Source organism: Pteropus medius, unplaced genomic scaffold (genome assembly GCF_902729225.1).
Source record: "Pteropus medius unplaced genomic scaffold, Ma_sr-lr_union100, whole genome shotgun sequence".
Lineage (NCBI taxonomy): Eukaryota > Metazoa > Chordata > Mammalia > Chiroptera > Pteropodidae > Pteropus > Pteropus medius.
In genome coordinates this window covers 17,450,242-17,457,686 of record NW_024355205.1, presented here as the reverse complement: position 1 = coordinate 17,457,686, position 7,445 = coordinate 17,450,242, and the positions used below count along the sequence as shown (strand labels likewise).

Sequence of the window (7,445 nt, the reverse complement as noted above, 5' to 3'; positions counted from 1 at the left end):
TTAAAAGTGAAATCAGAGTTCTAAAGAGAAAGATCAAAGGAGAGAAAAAAACGTAGAAAGCAGTTAAATAACCATGAAAGTTACTAGGTGGACCTCAGGTCATAATTAAAAATGAATCTATACTTGAAATAGATCCTAAGGTTTGAACATCAAACTAAATAACTATAAGCACACATTATTTTTCTTGACAGCTTTGTATTGGTTATCATTTTCTGAGTTGGAAAATCTTGATATGCATTTTATGGTGATAAATGGAGGATGACTCCTATGGTATTGCCTATTCTCTATCTAAAATTTATTTTCTTTAATGTTTAGTGTCATGGGCATTATGTAAGTCCACGTATTATTTCTTTACTTTCTTATTTATATTTTTAAAGAGATGAAAATAATAAAGTAAGTTAATGTTTCCCTAGGAAAATAAGATTAATACTTATTATTCAAATGATTAGAATTTCCTATTAAAAATAGAATTGTCCCCAGATTAATGGTGGGATTATAAAGAATAAGCTAGCTTTCTCATATCATGGTAGTGTTCTCTAATGAAAGCTGGCAAATGAACAACTGTCTATTTCAAGTGATTTAAAATTCAAGATCAAATGTACAATCTTAGTCTACAGCCATGCCACCCTGAACATACCCTATCTCATCTGATCTCGGAAGCTGAGCAGGGTCAGGCCTGGTTAGTACTTGGATGGGAGACCACCTAGGAATATTAGGTGCTGTAGGCATAAAAAAAAAAGTACAATTTTGTAGTAGATATTTTTGACTATTTACTATATGCCAGGCTTTAGGAATATCAACATGAAGCAAGATAGCACCAATGGGGGAAGTCCTTGCTCATTCAGGTGGTTCTCAAATGTCAGATAATGCATTATCTCAAAACTAGAGTCACAAAGGTCTCCGTGGGCCATATAAGTCAATTTTTTTTACTTAACAAAAGTTTTTTTTGACTTATAGTTTTAGTATTTGTTTTGTTTCCTTACTTTGTTTTTTCTTTCTTCAAATACCTTTTTTATTCATACACTGGATTTTTTTTAACTTAAATATTTACCATGTTCCCTCAAATTCTTTTGAATCTTTATTATATTTAATTTTTTCCCTCCTTTTCACTATGTATTCTTTTAAAGAGAGTTTATCATCATCTCTGGTGTTTACTCATTTTTGTGTTCTTTCTGTTTTAGTCACCATTTTCTTTTATGTATTTTTATTTCCTGAGCTCTGTCATTTCATTTCTAAGGTTTTTGAACACTGATTTATATTATTTCTTCATTGCTCTTATATAATTTTCTTAGTGTCTTTTAGCTTTGTCTAAGGTAGAAAGTTACTATTTTGGTCTGTATTGTGATCATGTCTTCCCAGTGTTTAAAAAAAGCGATCTACAGGGATATTATCCTGCTCCTTATTCTCTTTTTTTGGCTTTTAATAGCCTTGTATGGGGTTTCATTTCAGTTTTATTCTTTGCTCATTTTCATGTGAAATTAGTTTTCCTGCATTTTTGAAGGAGGTTTTGCTCAGATAACTTTTCTCCTTTCACAGTGCTCTCTCCTCTTTTGTTTCTGCGTAGTGTTCCAAAAGATGGCAACTGGCTTTCTGAGATCTTCTGACTCTCTTCCCCTTCCCCACTCTTATCTGGACCTTCTGTTTCTTTCCTCTCCGTTTCACTTACCCTGCTTGATTTTGATTCTACTCCAAGCAGTTTCTCCCTAGTGTGGGCTCTCGCCTGAAAGGGAGCCATGGCAAGTAGGTTTCAAGAGTACAAAGGGGTCTACAACCATGCTACCCTGAAAAAGCCTGATCCCATCTGATCTCAGAAGCTTGGAAGCTAAGCAAAGTTGGGCCTGATTAGTACTTGGATGGGAGACCACCTAGGAAGACTGGTACTGTAGGCGTAAAAAAATTTAAAAATAAGGGATTGTAAACTGACAAGGTCCTTGTAATCTGTGAAGTCAACCAAGGGTTGCCTCGCCTAAAAAAAAAATAGAGTACAAAGGGTCTATGGGCTAGACTAGACTTTTCATTTCGCTCCCCTCATGGACTCCTTTTCTTCATCCAATACTGAATCGAGCAAAACCTCTCCTGATCTTAACTGCTGTTTCCAAATCAGCCTGCTGTGCTTTCCAGTGATTAGCTGTTGGCTCTTTGGGGTGTTTTATTCTTAGATCCAGCAGATTTCCTGTTTCTTTCCTCTGCTTTATCCCGCTCAAATGCTAATACTGTCAAGTCTTATGGCTGTAAAGCATTTATCTTAATCTGCTTGTATTTTAAGATTAATATTATTCAAGATTTATTCTGAGTGGTGGTTCTATCTGTTTTTATGTTGAAATTCAAGGCTTGTTACTACCACTATCTTCCCAGAATTCTCTTACACTAGATTTTGATATAATTTGTAACAGGTATTGAATTTTAATAAATATGTATAAAAGAAAATTAAAATTGAGACGATTCTGTCCATTACTTAATAATAGTAGTATCTTGAAAACTTGCAGAAATTGATTTCCCTTGATTTATATCAGCAGAGCAGCTTTTGATACTGGATACTAGATACTGGTCTCAGAAAAACCTCTATGGTGCTGAGATGGAAAATAACTGTAGAAAATAGAACAATGCATTAAAACTGCTATGGTAAATAATCTACTTATAGTCAAAAAATGGACTTTATGACATTTTTGTCATGCAGATATCATAAGAATGTGATGATTTAATTATCCTCCAGTACGTACTTCTGAATGTTTACCTATTCTTTTCAAAACAATATATTTCTAAGTTAGTTGTGGAATACTTTTAAGGGAAAGGTAGAAAAACTATTTCAAGGTTGTTCTTTTAAAAATAAGATCCCAGTAAAGACAGCAAGCTTTGGAGGATTGAAATTGCCTTGATGGATGAGTGGATTGAATAACTTGGAAGGCAGAATCATCTCTCTCACATCATCAGAACATCATTTAGGAAATCACCTATAATACTACTAAGATATTATCTCTGTGGCTCATAAGAGTTAATGCAGCTTACAGAGCAGAGAGGCAGAGTGTAGTAAGCCACAGTACTAGAAACATAAAATCTTGCTCCAGCCCTGGTGTCTCCATTTATGACCTATGTAATCTTGGGCAAGTCATTTAATTTTTTTTATGTCTTGAATTCTTCACCTGTAAAATGTATATTATTATGTAACTGGTGACAAAGTAAAGGACCTTGAGCTAATTTAAAACAATTATAAATGTTATTATGAAAATACCAATTTTATTTCCAGGGAGTGGCTTATACACATAAAAACAGCATCTTTTTTTTTTTTTTTCGATTTCCAGTCTTTAGTAAGTGGCACAGCACCCATCCAGTTGCCCAAAACAGAAGTTCTAATTATTCTTTGTCTTTCTTACTGGCATTTAACCAATCACTAGGCTTACAAAGTCTACTTATTAAATATTTCTTAAATTTATCTATTCCTACTTTACTTATTCTTCACTGCTCTAGTTCAGGTTACCATTGCCTTTTGTCTAAATTGTTGCTGGAGCATCCTTATGGATTTTTCTTCCTATAAGTCTTACATTTTCCAAGAATAGTCTCCATGGTACAGCCAGAGCAATTGTTCAAAAATATACAAGATTATGACACTTTCTTCCTTAAGCCCCCTTAATGAATTACTGTTATATTTAGACAAATTTCTAACTTTTTAACATGACTTATAAGGCCCTCACCTTTCTAGCCCCATTTGTTACCAGTCTATAGTCCTTACTTATTACTGTGCAGCCAAATTAAACTAGTTTAAGTTCCTCCAAAGTGCTGTACTTACCTTTGTCTCTACACAGTGCTATTGCCTGGAATATATTTTTAGCTCTTCTGTGTCTCACACAGCCAACTGCTAGCCTTCCCTGAATCCCAAAGACTAGGTTGTCCCTCCTACATATTCCCACAGTACCCTAATTTGTACTTATTTTGCATTATACTTGCCTGTTTAGTTTATTGCCTTCCACATTTGAACTCAATCTTCAAGAGGTCAAAGACTATGAAATTTTTACTTTTATATCCCTGGTGCCTCACAACAATATTTGTTGAGGGAATGATTTACCATGTCATTCCCAGAAAACTCATGCTATGTAGCCATATGGTGAGCTGCCATTCTCCAGGCAGTTTTGGTTAGGAGACTATTCTGAGTCTTACCACAAAAATACCTCCAACTTTGAAGGACAAGAAGACTGATATTCTTCCCCACTCTTATCTAGATGTTTAAAATGTGTTCTAATATTCTATGGACATCTCTGATAGACATAATAATAATTATCTTCTCAATAATTGTTTTATTTCCTTTCTAAATATTAAGTCTAATCTGTATACATTAATATATGAGCCTCGTAGCTTTCTGTGGTATGCTTTTTCTCTTCCTTTCAGATGATGATGCCTGAAGCTCTTGAAAATATATAGCCATCCATGAATTTTCTCTTGAGTCTTATTCTTACTACACAACTATCCATCATCACTATATTGGTCTAAGTGGAATACCAAAAATAAATGAAAATTTTGAGAAGTAAAATATTTTCCTCACTAAAAAAAACAAAAAACTAAACAAACAAACAAAAAACCTTTAAAAATGACTAAACTTGAAACCTACTATCTGATGGCTGTTTAAGCCACAGCTTCTTGGCTGGCTTTTCTGACCTTTGACGAGACTTGCGGTGATGTCAGTACTCGCATCTTCATCATCACTCATCTCTTGTCCCTATGGGCCATTCACATTCTGGATGTGAAAGCTGGCAGCTGCCTGGCAGTTTTAGGCTGGCTTTCATTATGTTCTGATTGAGGAGCAGTTGCCATATTTGAAATGACTCATCACCTGCTGCAGTTTCCTTGCTGACACAGATAACCTTAAATTTCATAAGCATTTCGATTTTGATTATATTAAAAGTATCGTTTAACAGTAGGTTATCTCTTAAGTTATTTTTGCTTTTGTTTTCCAACAAGACACCAAGAGTCATATTTCCCAGCCAGCTGGCATGCTGAGTGTTAGTTCTTAAGGACACATTAGTAAATCTTCCAGCTCTATAGAACCCTGTTCTTGAAGCAAGTGTCCATCTGTCAGGAATCCAAAAGGAATTATCACTCTAGGGTTGAAAGTCCTTCTGTGAGAAATTCAATATTATCTTGCTGCCTGGCTTCCTAAATCAGGATTGTATTTTAATTTCTACTTTATACAGGACCATCTCTCCTTAAAGTTTGGAAATAACTTAAATATCCAACAGTAGAGAAATGATTAAATTATGACATCACTCAATTGTACAATGGAAATGACTGTTTATAATAGAAAACATGTTCTACTTACTATGTTAAAACTTTTATTCAAAATTGTGCAGTTGTTGATTAGTTATTTATTAATCAATAGAAAAATGTCTGATGCCTAAAAAATACTTGAGATTTAGCACTTAGAATCATCAGAGTTGAAAATAGCAGCTTACGTGAGGTGAGAAATAGTGTGGGAGAGAGAGAATTTCTTTCCCTACGAGCCTTGTAAAACTATTTGATTCTAAAATGTATATATAGCTTAATTTATGAAAATAAAAAAGATTTGGAAGTCCAGAAGAAAACATTTTTTAAAATACATATTTGTTTTTTAATTAAAATTATACAAGAATTTAGCTGTATTAAAGTTGAAGAGAACTGGTTGATAAGTGAAAACTAAATTGTTGTAAGTCTCTTTCAAAGATTAATATAAGAAAGTAGGAATATATACACCTTCTTCCCTTTACTGTTTTAATTCTTGTGTTAATGCCATAGTTAATGAGTTTTACGTGGTTATTTACATTATTATATCGTCAAGAGTAAATCTCCATGCCTGTATATAGAAAGTAAGGCTATTCATGGGCTCTCTGATCCCTTTGGCCTGCGAGGACTTACTAGTACCACCAGGGCCTGCAAAATCTGGAGAGAAAACAGAAGCGAGTCTTACCATTCACAGTCTTTAAAGCCGATGAGCAAAAACTAGGTCAGAACCGTGAAATATTGTTGCGAATCTAAGTAGAGGAATGTCCCTGACATGATTTCTCAGTGTAAGGCTTCTAAGGTGACTCTTAGGAGCTGAAGTCAGAATTTAAAGAGGATCAGAGTCAGAGAGTTAGAGAATAAAAGAGCAAACAAGAGCACTGGCAGCGATCCACCTAGACGTTTAGATGTTGCTGCCATAATCTCTGGGTAGGCCTGTTCTGTTTTAAAGATTCTAGAGAGAAGAAACTCATTTTTCCCCAAATCTCCATCTTGGGTTTGCATCTAGAAAACTTGATGGGTTTCAGTGCTTGCTGAAGCAGGAAGTGAGTTTTGAGGAACTGCTGTCCAATATTATTCCCAAAGAATTATGTCCCAGAGAAGTCCTTGGTATTGCCAAGTGCCTCTTCAATGTAAGAATCTCCTCAGCTTCTTCATTTTGGAATGTCATATGCTGTGGAGTGGGGCCAGATGAGTAATTGTCATGGAAGGAGCCAATTGGAGTTGGCAAGTCATCTCAACAGGCCTGAAGTGATGATCCTCCCGATTCTGGTATGGACGGGCAATACACGCATGTCAGGAGGACAGGTAGGTATTATTTCCTCTTGGATATTCTTTTTGATACTTGATCCTGGCTTTTCTGGAGTGTTCTTCGGGGGTTCTCTTAAAAGAGGGAAAAATTCCTTCATTCCACTTGGTACAGGCCAGGTGTCCATGTTGTTGGGAAAATGGCAAAGAAGTGAAAATGGAAATGACTATGATAAAGGATATTTGATACAGGATTTACATACCATAGTTACTTGAGAGGTGGACGAATTACATTGTATGCAAAGACAGCATAAGGGAAGAAATATTTGTTGTCCTGATGACATGAATCAGGTGGTCATCCATCTTGAGTGATGAGTAGCAGACAGGTGGTTGCAGAAGTGGAGAGCTTAAAATAAAACCAAAATGCAAAATATGGGCTAGGACTAAATTCCAAGTAATTGGACTGCCCATTGAACAAAGATTTTAACAAAAGGGCAGTGACTGGTGTGAATGGGACTAAAGGGTGACTTTGCAAACAGTTTTGATGGGTTTAAATTGTAGATAAAAACTTTTAGGATTAACTGGAGAAAAAACTGATAGAACTGGTGACTGGCACTGGAATTGGATACCAAGGAAATTTATTAAATCTCTATCCATAAATATTATATATTAATAATAATGAGCATTACCAGTTATTGATTCATGTCTATATGTGAAGTACTATGATAAATGTTGTAGATGCATCATCTCATTATATACAACCAGTTATCAGTATTATCCCACTTTTACAAATGAGTAAACTGAGGCACACATACACTCTTACATGGTTATTTGGTAAACAGTAAAGCTATGTATAAAAAGTTCTGTTAACCAAAGGAGGAGAAAATGACCTGTGGTAGCCTATCTGACAGGGACTGGTCTAGGGGAGTTTGAGCTGTGGTGTTCCTGTTTCA

At 35.1% G+C, this 7,445-nt stretch overlaps 1 long non-coding RNA gene and 1 pseudogene across 1 annotated transcript in view; both read left to right on the top strand.

Moving 5' to 3' along the window:
• Nucleotides 1–609: 609 nt before the first annotated feature.
• LOC120598981 (uncharacterized) lies at nt 610–728 on the top strand (annotated as a pseudogene).
• A 5,691-nt stretch (nt 729–6,419) lies between these two features.
• LOC120598728 (uncharacterized) overlaps nt 6,420–7,445 on the top strand; it is a 75,454-nt gene continuing 74,428 nt past the window's right edge. Inside the window, exon 1 of the long non-coding RNA XR_005651730.1 lies at nt 6,420–6,552. This is a non-coding gene — a long non-coding RNA (uncharacterized LOC120598728). The remainder of the gene's footprint in view (nt 6,553–7,445) is intronic.